Here is a 17,759-nt window from a genome sequence, read left to right on the forward strand (position 1 = left end):
GGGACTTCTATTCTTCAGGTTGCAGTTAGAAAAGTGAAAGAATAAAGCTATTTAAATCGGTCTTAGGACCTGCAATGTCAGACTGGCCAGCAGCCTTTCCAGTCTGAAGCCTGGCTCTGCATGTCAGCTTTCCTGGGTGTTTCAGAGAAGTGAATTTACCATGCACCTGGAAAATCAGGCAGAGAGAGAGAGAGACACTTATCAATCCCTGCCAGGCTTTATATTATACCTGACAAGAAAGGATTAGCAGGCTTGCAATTTTTCTTTCAACTGACAGCTCTGCACTCTTCCAACTCTCTTTTTCATTCTCAGCGTTAACCTAGCCAGCTGCTCAGTTTGCCCTAAGAATATTGGTAACAACGGTTTCCACTTGTCTAAGATACGTTACAGACAAAGTATTTCCTCTGTCTAATATGCACAAGCCATCTTTTAATTGCCTAGTGCATTCTGATCTTGTGATATGGAAAAGCAATCAAAGGAGGAGGAACTGGATGGGTTTCATTAGAGCAATCACTATTTTATAGACCTTTGTATGTCTCCTCTCATTCTTCATGCCAAGCTAAGTTATTGTAGGTCCGTTTTATTTGAAGACTGGTTTCTGAAAGTGATCATTTACAAAATAAAAAACACAGCAATCACGAGGCATATGGTCCCATGGTAGGAAGCTCTGAGGACTCTCATATTCCTTTGTTTTATGTGCAAGGGCATCAGAAGCTAAATTGGCCTTAATCGAAAAGATACAAAAATGGACAGAAATGGATCAGTTCAGGGTAACACGAATTGGCTGGGCAAAACTCACAGTGACTAAAAGGCAAACCCAGAAATGTCTGTGACTGTGAGAGGAGAGGTGCCTGGCAATGCATGGGTGGGTAAGGCAGCAGGTCTGGTCCCGAGCACACCAGACCTTCCTCTGACTCTGAGCTGCACGGCTGCCCTGGCACCACGGCACAGAAGCAAAGTTAAGATCCAGGAGTGCAAAGAAAGCACGTTTAGCACACCAAGGAAAAAAGAATAAACCCCACCAAATATTCTTCCCAACTGCTATTTGTGCACACCCAAGCCTGCTGCAGAGTGCCACAGGCAACAAGGATGGGGAGGGCTGCACATGTGCTAACGGGGCAGGGGCAGCACAAAAACCGGCTTGGGCAGCTGCAGGCAATTGCTTCAGGCTGCACACTGACGTCTTGCACTGTTTCCGAGGTCACTGTGCTTTGGCACAGACAGAGAGACTTCTCAACAAAAACGGCCTTGGCTTACCCCAAATTTCAGGAGTTCTGTGAAAATCCAAGGTGTCCTAGGTTTTGTGAAGCCAATATCCCTGATCCTTGCCTGGAAATGGGTCACCGAGAAGAGCGGGAAGGCAATGAATGGAGAAGAGAGCTTGTCTCTTCTCAGAACACTGTGCATGGAGAGCTGGGAAGGTAAACAGGACCTTGCTTTTATAGGGGTCATTTTGGGGAATAGAGAAATAGACTCTGTCAAATATTTATTCTGTCTGAATGTGTGTGTCGGTTGGCTCCTATTGTACACTGAGGTCACCCCGTATCATGCCAACAGTATACATATGCCTTAAACACTGGGAAGGTCCTGACCTTGGCATTGGTGCATCTGCTTCATATTATTTCCAGGCTTGCGGTCTGCAGAATTATGAAGCAGGCAGCATGGCCTGCGAGAAAGATGTGTCAACCCGGCCCCTCTCCCCAGAAAATGCTGGCAAGAGCGAAGTAAAGCCCAGAAACTTGGAGATCGTTGAAGGAGAGGGTCAAGGACAAGCAAGAACCTTTCCAAGTTCTCTACTCCCCAGTCCCTCCCCACCGACATGAATCACATCTTACCCAAACCTATGCACCTCTTGCACCTCATGCTCCTGGCCACCAGTCGTAGATTACATGACATTCCTAAACAGGCAGGTCCAAAGAGACATGCCAAGCGTGGCAGAGATGGAACTGACACACAGGGCAGGGGCTCTCCCTACATTGCACCCCTCCAGCAGAGTCCTGCCCAGAAAAAGGGATGACATCATGTTTCCTCCCCAGATTGCATGTCTTTGGCTGTCTTACAGCAGGAGTGAAAGGGACTGTGCATTCAGCTCGCATGCCACACTTCATGGACTGCAGTTCCCTGGTTGAATCAGACAGGCCAGTGAAAGGGGAATCCAATCCAGAAATATTTTGGACTGTGTCTGGGAAAAGTGCTGTGCACATAGAAACAGAGCTGTGCTCCCCGACGCCCAGCACATCTGTGCGCCTTGCTGCCACAAGTGTGGCTTGTGTTTGGACAGCAGCATGGGAAGAGCAGGCAGAGCCCCAAGCCTGGGGACGCTGCATCCAGAGCCATGCGCCGGCTGCTCTGGTCAAAAGGGAAGCCCAGTCTTGGTCTCCTGGAAGAGCTGTGCTGGGCTGGAAAGTCTCTCTTCATAATTTCTGCATCTTTTAGAAAAACACAGAAATCCTCATTTAGAGCCATTAACTGCTGACGAGTCTGCTTAATGCCAGCCGAAGACCTTCCACTGGTTTTTATTCATATTGTTTAAACTGCAGCCCTTATTCCTAGCCTGAATTTCTCAAACTTTGGCTTCCAGCCAACAGATCTCTCTGCCTTCCTCTGGTAAATTTGAATCCCATCTAGCAACCAGAAACCTCTTCCCTTTTTAGGTACTTGTAAACTATGAATGAATCACCTTTCAACCTTCTCCAGCAGTAAACTAAAGTAGCTTGAGAGACCAAAGCAGCGCACGGTGCTAATACTGGAGTATGTCAAAGACAACGTTTTACATTTTGGTTCATTTTCAGCTTTAACATCTACCCATTCCCTATCTCTGCCCTGTCCAAATCACAGAGCTGCAGCTCAGAAAGTCACAAGCTTGGTTCAAACACATGTGAGGATTTTAAAAGTGCCCCCTTTCTTTAGTGCTCTGAACATTTCGGGTCGTTTTGATCTTGTCCCTGTTTGGTACTTTTACAAACATTCTGTCACTAGCTTCACATATATCAAGATAACACAGTATCCCTGGCAAGCAGTCTCAGATATATACCAAGTGGGCTCCAGGTCCAATTTCCCCACATTTCCACCAGCTCCCAGCTTCCCAGCCTCCTCTGCACAGGTTACTGCTGCTCAGATGCGGCCAGTGCAGCTTTTGTCTGAGCCAAAACACCAAACCAGGACACCCAGATCGCCCCATCCGCCTGGCACAGACCGAGCCGAAGCTGCCGTTTCAGCTCCTCGTGATCTGAATCTCACAGCTCTGGTCTGCCAGCTTGTGGTCTCCTCCACAGCTAATTTAACAACACACACCGCTCAGCCACCACTGCCTCTGGGTTCATGAAGATGGGGTGGAGGGTTTTGGCTGTGCTTGTCAGACTGAGGCTACAGGTAGCTTCAGGCAATCATTTAGGATCCATACCTCTGGTCACCTTGCAATCCTGTCAACCCCTCCTCTATCCGAATTTGAGTCCCCTCTCCATGGGGGTGAAGACCCACCAGCCTCACAAAGCCCAAGGTGTTGGACACAAGAGACAGCTGCTCTCCAGGCAATTTTTCTAACGGACAACCACGTCAAGGGTATAGCGTGCTGCAGAAAGGAAGGTTTAATCCTGGTAGAGCTGAGACCAACAATAAATACAGATTTCCTACAGGTTTTTGCTCACTCCAAAGTCAGATGAAACCCAAGAAACCATTAGATTCCAGCCTACGCTAGTTGTGTAGGCCATAAGAATTAACCCTAAGAAGTGCCAGGGCTGGGATCAACAAATGAACACAATTCTGTTTCAAGAGTCATGTTTCACTAAGAGGCAAGAGAGGTTTGCCCTCCTCCAGCAGTCTTGGCATCTACTGCCAAGTTACCACCTTCTCATGGAGAAGAGAGGATTAGAAAAGTCAAAAAAATTGAGCTTTAAATTATGTCATATGAGTTGCTTGAACATCCACCATAAAAGGACTTATGTGTACACACTGCTTTAATTAATCCACTTCTGATTACATTTGATATTACATTGAAGTACCTTGATGATAACAACACCTCTTTTACTTCTGGTACCTGGAGTGTGCCTGAAAGTGCCTTAGAGCCTCAACTCAAAACATCATTAATCACAAACGGGCAGAGTGCCCAAACAGAGTCCAACAATGGAGTAGTAACAAAACCACATCCCACCCACAAAGCATCATACATAAACAACCCCTCAGCAGCATAAAACAGAAGCAAGTCATCCCAGGAAAGGTGCTCAGTGAACAGCCACAACCACTACTTCAAGAGCCATGCCTTGCTCGCTGTGGGAGATCCTCCAGAGCGGACAATCTACAGACACATCTGGGATCTCTGGGCAACAGACGGTGTGAGAGGATGTGACTTATCTTCCTGGCCTCCTCCAGAAGATGCAGTGCCAGCCATGGGAGGCTCCCCCACACTGCCTGGCACAGGGTGGGTGGCAAAATGTTTAGGTAGGTGGATCTGGAGAACTGGGAGGACAGGATCCTTCTGTGTCTCTATGAGCAGCTGAGGAAGAAGGCAACTTGGCCTGAATTCCCCTGAGAAAAGGGAGGCTGAAGAGTGCTTTCTCACAGGAATGGGGGGAGATGCAAAGAGAGTTAGGACCTACAAACTCACCAATGATGCCCTGACATGCCTACATCAGAGCAATGGCTTTCAGCACAGTCCCTCCCAACTGTAATCCTCCCTCCCCCTCCTCTGCCAGAACGGAGGGAAGTTGCATGGGTGATTTCTTGGGAATGAGCTATGTTTCTCAGACTGTCCAAGCCATTGGCCCCGGGACAGACCTTCCACAGAGGTGCCAGGGCACCCAGCCTCTGGGCTACTGCGCTGGGGTGGAGAAGCTGCAAGTCCAGCAGTGTCAACAAGGGTCTGCACTCCCAGTTCTCCACAGGGAAATCTGGACATCCAAAGGATGCTACAGGGACAGTCCTTGCGGCTTCCAGGCTCCTTGCCATTGAAGTACAAGATCTAGAGTCATGACACCCGCCCAAGCCACATCTCAAATGCTGCTATTCCCTAAGCTCCTTCGGGAGACTCCTTACCACTTTGCTGTTCAAAGCCTCACCCATGGGACTACAGGCCTTCCCTTTTACATAGGGCACCTTAGATGGGAGAGCTTCAGTGTTGTCCCAGACAGAAAATTCCAGAATTCATCTTTCCATGGGAAATGTTTTGCAGCCTTGACTTGCTCCAAATTCAAACACAAACTTTTGCAAAGATGGCAACTCTCCTGTCTGGCAACAAACAGAATTCTTCCCATTTCTGTCATCTCTACTACAAGGTGAGGACACGTGTCCCTGCCACAGGGCATCACCACGTAGGTTTGGAGACCAGACGTGTCTTTGGTAGTTCAGCGTGATCTGCACTGGGCTAATACATCTTACTTCTTGGCTAATGCAGCCCTACTGCTCCTGATACGTTTGCCGCCTCTACTGAGACAAAGCTCCTTTGGCCTGTCTTTGTTTTGGCCTTTATTTGACAAGGAAATAAAACTGAATCTCAGCAGCAGCAGCAACAGCAGCAGCAGCTCCTGCTCACCTTGACTCTTTCTTTCAATACTGGCTGCAAATGCCATCTTGTCAAAGAGGGACCTGCGCTGAAGAAAGCTCCCTCCAGTCAGAAGGAATGGAAGCATGGGGTCCACTTGAAAAAAAGACTTGCTTAACACTTAATGCACTCTAAGTGTTTGCCTTCCTTTTTTCTGGGTTTTTTATAGAGAGGGTAAAACTGCAGTCACTGCTGTGCACCTAGGCAGGCTGTGGCACCTGCAGCCAGGATGCTGAACAGAGCTCAACTCTTTGGTGGCAGGGTCACAAGAACTCCTCTGAGTCTGTGACCCTTCAATGCCACTGAAGGAAACAGGGCTGCATTTAAATAGAGCCTTATCTGACACATGGGAGTGAGCGAAAGATCCTGGCTTTATTCAACAGATGGACACAATCTCCACAAACCACACACAGTCCATAGCCTGCAGGAGAGAACCTGAATGTCAAACTGACATGTTGTCCTACCCAACCTGTGCCACAACCCACCAGCAGGTAACTACAGGCTCCAAATTGAGAATATAATATATAATATAGCATCTGTAATACACTTTATGCTTTAGGCAACTTTTATTCCCAGTTTATGCAAAAAAGGATGGTCAGACTTTCTCACAGCTGTTAATGTGACTGTCTTCGCACACTGCAGCAGCTCACTCAGATCTCTGTGTCCTGGGCAGGGGTACACAGTAGGTAAACCACAATGTCAAGTTTAAATTTCCAAGGGGCAGCATTCTGCTGTAGTCACTGTTAGGCCTTTTAACTAACACATAGCCATGTTTCTCTTACTAGACTTGTGATGGCAGGGACTCCATATGGGAGCTAGCAGTAGATGACATGGCTCACTTTGAGTGTTTACACCTCACCTCCGTGGTCCACGGGTCTATCTGTGCAGTAACTGCAAAGACATAGGATTCAGCAAGGGTTAATAGCCCAAAGCTCTCCAAGGACCCAGGAGATGTACTCTGTGCCTAGCACGCACCATGCTGCTGTGCCCTTCCCGCAGAGGTATGGCAGCAGGAGTCAGAGGCATATCTTTGTGTTCCTGGGAAGAGTCCCACTTCGGCAGCTGGAGACACTAGGTATGACAATGCAGGAACCATTCCTCCAGATCCTAGAGGGTCTGCTGAGGACATCCACCCCTCTGACTCACAGACAGTGATGTGAGGAGGACACAAATGACTGGAAGTGAGAAGATGCTGAAAATGCTGAGTTCAGCAGACCAGGGGTTGGAATGAAGTTTGGAAACCTTGCTGGAGCCAGAATGACAGCATTATTCCTCCCTGTGTGTCCCATAGCATCCCCACCATACAAGTTCTTTTCCCTTAACTAGGTTTCTGTAGGCCTTCTATCTCAGGGAGGAGAAATGACCACAATGCTAATTCACAGCACTACATATATTTAAAACTGTGAGTTTCAACAATCAGTATTTCCATGACCATTCCCATCAGCCGAAGAAAATTGACTGGAAAGTCCCAAGCAGGTTTGCTGATTTAGGTTTGCTCTCTGTAGGATCCCTCTGGCAGCTCAAATCATGGGAAAAGGTGCCACAAAGCCAGCAAGTTCACTTTCCTCTTACTGGCTCTACTTATATAAAAGAGCAACTGATAAATTCCTCCTCCTCCGTCTTTCTCTTTCCCACACTTAATATTTACTTATTCTTCTTTCAAGTGAAAGTTTTGAAATTGGTGTATGATTTGGTCCAGAGCCCTAGGCTGAAATCTCAGCTCCACTGAAATCAATGAGCATGTGGCCACTGGGCAAGGATGTCTTCCCAATGCCCAGGCTTTTCACCCAAATTGTTAAGACAGCTAGGGTATACTTTTATCACAGACTGGGCGGAAATGCTGGAGGTGCCCATGCACATGGCCACTCAAACGCTTACCTGAATAGCACAACAGCTACACGTAATTCACGTACAAATACCCAATATTGAAATCCAGGGCTGAAGTGCTTGGGTTTGCCAAACCTAGTACTCTATGAACACTAGCTGGTTTGCAAACAATGTAATTGGAGTAGAATTGCTATTGTGTTTGTTTGTTTTGAATATTTTTGGCCAGGAAGTTGTCCTGGAGGTATAGTTGAGCATAAGTGGTTTGGTGGAAAAATGTCATTCATTCTGTTCCTATTAAAACCAAAAACAATAGCCACACAAAGACAGCAGCGACAATTTCTGCTCTTCATGCCTCTAACAATGTGTTTGCAACCCTAAAGGCAACATCTTGTTTGTACCCAATTGATTCTGGGATCATATTTTATATAATCAAATATATCTTTGAACAAAGATATATTTTATGAACTGCTCACTTTCCAGATGACCTTGGAAACAGCAATTCATAAAATATAGCTTTATCTCTATCTTCACAATCAGCTAGAAAAATGGCCCACCCATACTCTGTGGATTACCAGTCAAGACCCAGCCAACAAACAAACTACCCAGAGCATCCAAAACTTTAAAATACATTAATTCTTTGTTTCAGCCACTGAACACTAAGCACAAATTACTTGCCCTAGTGCCCTGGTAAAGACCTGGGTGGCATCCATCATCTTTCAATCACCAAAGGAAAGTGTAACCCTCACCCCAGGAGATAAAACAATCTAAGCTAGCAAAACCCCTTGTTTCATTAAATGTTTATTATGAAATCTGTACATTAAACCATATATAGACCCCTTATGGTCATGGCAAAACTCAAGACTATGTTTCAGGTTACAGGGAAGGATTTGCTGATGTAAAATGGCCATTAGTGGAATATCACTGGTTCTAGACAGGGATGAAAAAACCCTATTTGGTGTTTTACAGCTCTATCAACCACGGGACTGTTTCTTTAAAACATGGGGAAAGAAAGCTCAGTTAAAGGGGACCTGAAATTCTTTTCCCAGAGACTGCCTGCACTGCCTGGGCTCTGCTAGTGACAAGAGGACAGAAAACACACCACCGTGGTCTGGTGGGAGCATTGCAGGTAAACTTGCAAAAAAAAGAGCCGCTGCAATGCCACAGGTACAGAACAACCCCAAACACCAGCCACCAAGTCCTTGAGATAAATCAACCACTACAAACAGATACCGAGTCTCTGAGCGAGGTGCCAGGTTTACCAAGTAAACCTTTCTCTGCCTAGCCCCCTGTCATGCCCATCAAAGTTGGGTGTAAAAGTGAAGGACCAGGGATGTATCATTAGCTTTAGATAGCACAGCCCTTCCAGACTTCCTCAATATATTGTATTTAAATAGAATGAGGACCCCAGAGGTGTTAAATTACTGAGATGTGAGGTCTGAGGTAAGAAGACCATAAACACACAGCACCATCTGCAGCACCTCACTGCAGGGGGACTGGTCCAACCCAGCAAAATCCCAGCACAGAATCTGCCTCCTTCCCTGTCCCAGCAGACTTACAGGTGAGAGTCAGTTTTAACAAGTGCTTTTAAACATGCTTAACATCAGAAAGTAGGGAAAAATCAGCAAAACTTGGGATCAGTTACGAAGATGTTAACTCAGGTCTGGCAGAGGACAAGTGAAGGTCAGATGCGGCAGCCCAGCTTGCAACATATTCCGACCTCCCGGGAAGTCCTGGGCCAGAGGACATCCCGGTGTTTCATACGTGACCAAGTGGAAACACTGCATAGAGCAGGCATTCAAAGAACAAAGCACTTTAATGTCTGGACAAATAATTTCGATTAGCAGTCTCTAACATTGAGGTGGGAGGATTTTTAACTTTTAACCTATAAAATCATATTCACTAGCATTCCGTGACAAAAGCTAACCACTTGCAGTCTTAATTACAATATTTTTTTTCCATGTCTCTGCTTAGTTTGAAAGTTCACCATTGTCTCTGGTAGGGTTTTGACAAATCCACCAGAGGGTATTTCCAAAACAGAAAGCTGTGTTTTTATCGGGATCTCCCCACAAGAGACCCTGGGGCTTGCATTAAAGACTTGCTTGTTCTCTGTAATGTTATATTAGAAAGATTAGAAGTTTTTCTGTTAGTTCAAGAAATGCTTTAAAGCACTGGTACCAAAAGAACCTCAGACAGTGACCGCAGGTCTGTTTTTCATCCAAACACAGGAAAAGGAAAGAAAATAAAGATCATCCCTGAGACAGCTTTTTCAGAGCAGCCAGATACATACATGCCCGAATCCCACCAAGTGTGGATGGAATTACCACCCTGTACTAGAATATTCTCCGACGCGCAGGACGCCCTGGGTCTCTGCGGCTGCTGGAGCGATGGCCCCGCGTCAGGGCAAGTTCTGCTCTCTTCCCAGGCGCTGACCTCTCCGCTGAAATTGGCAGGACCCTTTGCACAAGGGAACATGATCTGCAGTGAGGGGCCGGCAGCGCGCTGGCCGAGCTGGGGGAGCGCCCCAGCCCCGCGCAGGAGGGGCCACCCTCCTCCTGGGCTGCAGGGAAGCAGCGAGCTGTAAATTCCGTTTGGGACTCTGGGCACTGCCCAGTGGAGACACTAACACAGCGTGTCTCCTGCCTTGTCCAGAGTGCGGCTTCCCAGCATTGTTCTGAATAGCTCTGGACCCCCACTGAATCACAGCGATGGGTGGCTTACACTGAAATGTCCCCCATCCAGGCTGATTTACGGCTGCCAGGAGTCTCAAGGATGTCAGCCCTTCCTGATTAATTTTTTTATCCTTATTTTCCCTCGTTTTATATTTGAGTATCACTTATTGCAATATTCTTCAGAACTATTCTCTGGAAAGCCATGTTGGCTAATTTTTGGCTTGTAAATTGCTCATGAGCAGATTGTGGCTTGTGCTTTTAAAAAAAAATCAAGCAACTCTGGCTCATTTTGGTTGAATAAAGAGATTTTGTGGCCTCCATCAATTCTAGTCCCTGACAGCAGTGACAGAGCTCTTATTATCACAAACATACAGTTGCAATTTTAAAATTTGCTTCCTTTGACTCTTTGTTAAAATTTAATCAACAGTTTCTGCTTCCACAAACATTTCCGGCAGAAAGTTCACTTTATAGAATATTTACGGGCAACACGTAAGAAGGAAGGTAAAGCAAACTGAGTTTTTGATGTGAGCAAACCCTTGCTAGTTGTCCAGCTACTCCACTGAAGGATTTGGGGAAGAGCAGCAAAGGAAGGTGTGACACAAATAGTTTTCTAGGAGATATTGCCGAATGCAAGCAACCAAAAACAGAGGCCAGTGATGCAGCAGTGAAATGTGAGTGAAGAAAAGACAACAGGCAACATAGTGGTGGCCTGAGCAGAAAGACTAATCTGAGTTCAAAATGGGTAGGGGTTTATTAGACCTGCTTTACATCTAGCTGCAGATCACAAGGTGGGAACTTTCACCAAACTGTCCAACAGATTCTGCACAACACAAACAATTTAAGGTGAAAAACCAGAGTTCTGAACAAAAGATGGTTGTTGAGTAAAAAGCTATTAATAGTGCTGGGTTTTCTCCCAGAAATGTTGCGTAAAGTGGGACAATTCACATCCCTTCTCTATGCTTCCATTTCCTCTCTCAAAGATCCCACTTAATATATTTCGGGCAGGGACTGTCTCTTGTTATGACTCTGTGCTGCGAATAGCATAAGGGGAACAATGCTGCAGTCGGGACCTCTGGATGCCACCACGAATGCCAATTTTAAGCAGCAGTGACAACAAGCGGAAGGAGCTTGGGATCCAAGGAAGACCTGAGAAAAGACAGGGCACAATGTGGGATTCATCTTTTATTATAAGCATGGATGGTTCTCATCTCCATACAAGAATGAGAGGGAAAAAGCAAGGAAGCAGTTGAACTAGACAAGAAAGAAGGCTCTCTGCCCAGACACTCCAGCTTCAGCAAAATTCCTCCAGAGCTGCTTCTGCATTTCTGCACTCTCACTGCTCCTCCCCTTCACCCTCTCCCCAAGCCATCCTTGAATAGCTCCATGCAGAGGAATGTAACCACCCAGAAACCCCAAAAAAGGGATGTTCAGGGGTCTGAGACACAGTGTGAAAAACCTGATGGAAAGAGCGGGGTCTCCTCTGCTGGGGAACATTTTTGTAGGAAGCGGTCTAAATACCCTGTGCATGTCACTTTCTGATAAACATGTAGAAGGAGCAGGAGTGCTGAGGAGCTGCCCTGGAAAGGCCTGGATAGACTTTTACCATCTTCAGGGTCTACTGAACCAACCTGGAAAGGCCCAAAGACAGGATTCAGGGGGGCAACAAATCACAGGATTACAAGAACAAGCTTGGAAGAACCCTTCACAAGTTGAGCAGACCACATCCCTGCCCTGAGGTGGGATCAGCCCTGCAACATCCATCCAACTCACCAGGATCCAGACACACAAACAACCTAGTACTACACATCTACACTGCATCCCACAGAGTGCCCCAGGACCTGGCTGACTTCAAGGACATACCTGATCCCAACCTCACAGCCTCTCCAACAGGCAACACTAGATCCCCCCTGGGAAAAGGCCCAGGGTGCTCGCAAGAAAGGCTGTCAGTACCAAGGGCACACTAGTTAGCAGGTGATAGGGAACCCAGTCACATTATCAACTATTGAGACCTGTGAGGCTCTTTTGGGACCCAGGTACAAAAAAGATGTTCCACCTATTCCCAACGATGTAGCCCATCTCTCCTTTTGTCTTCCAGTCCTTTACACTGCCTCTTCTTTCTGTTTTGTTCTCCTTGCCCATGCGAGCTCCCACCAATCACAAGTAACTCATCTTTGTCCTTCCTGTCTCAATTCACCTTGGCTGTGAGATGCATGCTTTTTTCTTTCCTTTGCAAAATCAATGATCTTGAAAATCTTGAACATCATTCTTAAGACCCCGCCTCATACTCCTTTCATTTCTGGAGATGCTGACTACCTCCCACATCTCACTGAAGAGCTCCGGGCAGCCTTGTCTTCATGAAATCAAGAGGGCCTGAATCATCCTCTCAAACAGGCACCTGAATATTGTTGCTGCTTTTCTGGTTTTCTGCCAGTTTGGGATGGTGCATTAGGAGCTCCATGATCACACACAGCTCAGAAATACATTGGTGCTGCTTCGAGGCTGCATCACTCCGTGGTCACACTCTCCCCCTGGCTGCAGGATGAAGAAGCTGAGCTTCCACTTGTAATCACTGCGTGAAAGGTGGCTGACTGCTCTTCACCCTCATGCCCTGCCTGTCCCTGCAGTGGCAGCTCCTCTACATAATGGTCAAGCCTGAAACACAAAGAGAAGAAAGCCTTCCTGCTCACCTAGATGCTGCTGTTTGTAGTTACAGGACCCCTGTACACATACAGAGGACAGATCCATCCCACATCTGCTTTTATAATGGTGCTTCTGAGCAAGGACTCAGGCCAGTAGCTACTTGGGTCTCACCCAAAGCCGGGGGATCACGAAGACTGAACATCACAGTCAAGCACAGCCTAACCTACTATGCTTTCCATCCCCTTTTTTTCAACTTGCACCCCTCCTTTTGTAATTTGGTGGTAAATAAATGTCTGCTCTAAATATCAGATAGTTAACTGGGAGCGTCTTTGTGAACGTGAACAAAAGCTAAACGGACACCTCAGTCAGGATCGCACATCAGCCCTGCCATATGAAGGATATTCTGAAAAACCTTCCCAGGTAACTAAAGACGAACAGATCCAACTTCCCAAGTACATTCATGGACTCCCCTTAATTGTCGTAGGAGCCCCAAGGAAATGCAGCAGAGGTTAACTGGGCAGCTCACAATGAAGGGCAGCAACTGGAAAGACTTTAGCTCCCAACACTGCGCTCTCCTTCACTCCCCTGACAATTTGACACACTGCTGTTTATCCTAATCCATTGTTCATGGTCCTCCCCACCCAGTTTTCAGCCCATGTGATGCTCTCCTGTCCCTACCAACTGGAATTAATTTGGGGTGCTAGGGCTCTATCCTTGATAGACTACAATCTAAATGCTGGCAAATTATTACCCGCTTTCATACAGATATTTTGGCCTTTTATCAGACACCCAGATTAAATGACCAAGTCATCACATTTTTCTGGGGCAGTTGGCTTATAATTCCTGGCTCCCTCACTGATCCTCTGAATAACCAGGTGACTTTCAGAGGGAGATCCTGGTCAGTAAGGACTCTTTAACAATATGCTAACCCTTATGCTAAAACATTTAGCTGAACTTAGGTCAAGAGAAGATGGCTTTTGAAAGACTTCCAATGGTTCATTTGCAATAAATGGCTGAGGAATAAATCATTTCAGCCCTGACGAGTCCTCAAGCAGCCAAGTCTGTTAGCAGGGCAACTCCAGCAGTGAAGAACAGGGGAAGGCTTCGGTGATGCATGGGGACTCGTGACAGGCACAGAAAGCAGCCAGAAAAGACCACCATGCTGCAGAGAGTCTGCCATGTTGGGTTAGACCATGCTCCTTGCTAGACAGGGACCTCCACTTCATGGCAACAAGTATCGATTACTCCTTTTGAATAACTTCCCAGTAGGGAAGTCTTCTGCGTTCTCTCAAGCACAGAGCTGGTTTTCTGTCCTGATGCCCAGAGGCTTATAACCCCTGCGTGCATTTTTACCCTAGTTAATCCAGCTGACAGCATGCCTATGCTTCATACAAATGTCTCTCCTTTTCTGCCAGTCCTGCTATGCTCTTGCCCTCAGTGACTGCAGTGCCAACAGCTTCCAGGGGATACTGATGTACTGAGTGAAAACTGACCAGGAGCAGTTAGAGGGCTTCCACCTGTGGCCTCAGCAGAGACATAAAGAAAGAGTGCTTCACTTAAGTGACTTTCTGTACTGACACGGTGTCGTTTCTCTTTTCAGAGACCTCAGGTTTCAACCCTGTGGGGTGCAAGTTGTTTCCAGGGTCCCTCCCCCCACTTCCAAATGCAAAGGTCCTTCCCTACTCACACACCATCCTTGCAAGAGCCACAGTAATGCTTCACACGGAAAGCACTAGCAACCTTGCACCAGTGTGACTGGGGGCATGGGACCTCCATCCACCACCAAGAGCTGGGCTGGGGACCACCACCACACCTCTGGCCCCCAGCACGGTCCACCCGTGGACTGTGCAGTCAGCTCCCCACGGGACCTTTTCCCCAGCATCTCAGGTCTGGCATGGTGAGGCTGAGACAGCTCTGGAGGGGTGGATTTGAGGAGAAGGCTTCAGGAAGGAAGCTTCATTCTCTCGCACATGAGGGCCACAGATGACAGGGTGGCCAGTCTGATAGCTCTTGGTGAGGACCATATTTGAGGTCTACAAAGCAAAATACCATACCTACATGCAACTCCTGTAGCATAGCACCCCAGCAACTCAGCCAGCTCACGTGGACCGCGAGCGCAGCGTGGAAGAGCTGCTGACTCAGGGTAATCCATCAAGCTGAGTCCCAGGCTGCTCTGACAGGTTTGGACTTGAGCAGCTAATCCAAGTCCAAACCTGAGGAAGGGGACTGTCAACTCGGGTTGGTCTGTGCAGCATCTCTGTTCAGGGTAGCTGTTCCAGAGGGTACTATGAACCCCTAAGGGGGGCTCTGCTCTGAAGTGGTCCCCCTTTTCTCAGTACACAGGGAGCCTGAGGGCACCAGCCTCCTCCCTGCCACCCCCTCGCCTCCTCTGCGGTGCTAACTGCAGCCAGCACCGAGAACCCAAGGTCAGCTCAGAATGGAACTGGCACAAGAGCCTTTGGCTGCTCAGGTCAAGTGCAGTTGTTCAACCAAGTCCAGCAGGCAGCATGGTAAAAATACCAGCCCTTTTTCTGCAGAATAAGAGGGTTCAAGGCAGGAATCTGGTGCAGAACAGTTCTTTCCCTTTAAATTCACACCCTAGGCCAAGCATGTTTTGCAAGAGCCTCCCTGTGCAGACAAGCCCTGAGGCTTCAATGCAGAAAAACGCCCCTGCTGGGGGAAGCACCCAAGACATTTCCAGGCCAGGGCCCCAAGAATTACAATGAGGTGGCTGTAAGCCTGCACGTGGCAGAAGAGATGGGGCAGGCTCAGAGATGTGTGGTTCTCCATTAGCGTGAGAAGACAGCAAATATGTACAAGACTGTCTCTTCTGACCTGCAAAAAAGACCATGAAGAGAAGGGGAAAGGAGGAGAAGACAGACCGATGCCACACACTCAGCTCAGCTCACTTGGAAATCATGAATTGGGCCTCATCTCCTTCTCAAAAATGGTTATATTGGATTAAATATGAGTTATCCATCTAGAGATGTGTTTGCGGCTTGTTATTAACTTTGATATTGTGAATGTTTAGGCTGCAGAAAGGACACGCTATCTGGCTTTGCCCTGCGATGACAAAGGTTAAGAGAAATTGGAGATTCCCAGAAAATAAAGCAAGTACAACACCTGGGGCTTTACGGGAAATACCAGATTATCACAGCTCTGGCAATAAAACCAAAACTGTTGGCAGTGCTTCAGACTACTACTGCTTCTTTTTTCCTTTCTAAGCCCCCAAAATGAACAAGACACCTACCTAACCCCGTAAGAAGACCAAAGCTGTGACTCATGCCATCTCTCTCAAACACTGACTCAAAACATTACCAACACAAAATGTTACATCACATGAAATGAGCAATGGCCCTGCTAACATGAGGCTTGTTCTTAAAATTGCATGGCCTGCCCACATTTTCTAAATATAGGATAGGCAAGGAAACCTCTCCAGAAGCACTAATAATTCAAACAACCGACCAAGTACGTGCTATGTGGACAGAGATGGTTTTGAAAGCTGTTATCAACATATTTCCATTGTACAACATTTCTTTGTCACTCTTGCTTTCCCCACCCTTTTCCCCAGCAGGTAGAATGGATATGCTCCACCACAGTAAGGGGCAATTCCCTGAAATGCAGCTTAGGAAAGTCCTAAGCAACAACAGCAGCATTGCAGCTGCTTGTCTGCAGATTCAGGAGGGCAGTCCTAAACCTGGATGTTTGCCAAAAGAAGAGCCAGAAGTATTATTTGAGAAAAATTAAAGCTTGGGAGGTCTGTGGAAGCCGAGGTCACTTGCCCTGGGAAGTGACCTGCACTGTCATCAGCAGGACAGATCAGCATCCATGAGCCTGCCTTGACAAATTAGCTGAGAGAGAGAGGAGCACTGAAGAGGCATAAGCATGCACTGTAACCAGTACATATGGGCTACACAGCCCAAAATTGTAGCGTGCCTTTACTGCTGCTTTACCAATACTGGTATCCAAGCAAGCAACAGAAAAGCTTGCTCAGGACATCTCCACGTAGCAATGTTCTATCTTGACTGCAGTGCAGACATCACGCCGGCTGGGTGAGGACCATTTGCCCATGGCAACCTTTTTCACTTGACAGCTTTTCTTTGGTTATCAACAAATCTCTTCATCCTCATGCCTGAAAGTGCACAACTGTGAATCAGGAAAGCTGAGTCAGATCCTCAGCCTTGTCGTTAAGGAATGGGCTGCTGCAGTGCAGCATGGTTGCCTACACACACCACTGCAGCATGGGATGGGCACCATCCATCATCTCCTGCCTCCTGCAGGAAGCTCAGGTGTTCATTTAACCATCATCCACAACCATTCCTCCAGATTTTTTACCATTTTCTCTCCCAACTACCAGCATTATTTGCCAAGATGTCCCTCCTGAAATCCACCCACTGACATTTCTTCAGGGGGTGCCCCAAACCAAGATACCTAGGAGTTTACCAGGTCACTCCCTTGATCTCAGTGTGTCCACTTCAGACAGCAGAAAGGCTTCCTTGTTCCTAAATGGTCTCACTAGCCCTGTGGGACAGAAAGGGGATGTCCAGGGCTCATCAGGGTGGGCAGTGGGAAAGAAACCCAGAAACGGGTAATTCATGCTGCCTCCCATCTTCCTGAAATGACCTTTTTTGGGGGAAAAGGTTCAGATTCTGGACTAAGACTGTTCATACCTGGAAGGACTGGAAGAGTTAACCCAGGACTAAGTGGGAAATGTTCTTACAAGTAGAGAAGAAGCATGGACACTATTATACACACACTGCTTTTGGTAGAGTCATCATTTCATGTAAGATCCAGGATAATTTCTGGTTTCGGCTATATCCCTTTTTCTTGATCATATAACTGGCATCTCTGCAATGTTAGGACCTCTTCTGTGATGCAAGTTTTAGCTGTGTTTGTTACCCAACAGCCAGCCAGAGAGTTTATTTTAGCATTCATTAATCGTGCCTCTCACGCAGACTCTCAGCACAAATACAGAAACTTAATCTCATTTATTGACAAATGTGAAGCAAAATACACTTCCATGCCAAAGAGAAGTTCATCACATTCCTTGTCCTTGCCCTTCAGGCAAAAGCCTGAATGAGCAGATG

At 47.0% G+C, this 17,759-nt stretch overlaps 1 protein-coding gene across 3 annotated transcripts in view; it reads right to left on the bottom strand.

Moving 5' to 3' along the window:
- Positions 1–17,759, bottom strand: part of NRG2 (neuregulin 2) — a 174,610-nt gene that overhangs the window by 65,624 nt on the left and 91,227 nt on the right. The window lies entirely within an intron of this gene.

Source organism: Grus americana, chromosome 14, assembly GCF_028858705.1.
Source record: "Grus americana isolate bGruAme1 chromosome 14, bGruAme1.mat, whole genome shotgun sequence".
Lineage (NCBI taxonomy): Eukaryota > Metazoa > Chordata > Aves > Gruiformes > Gruidae > Grus > Grus americana.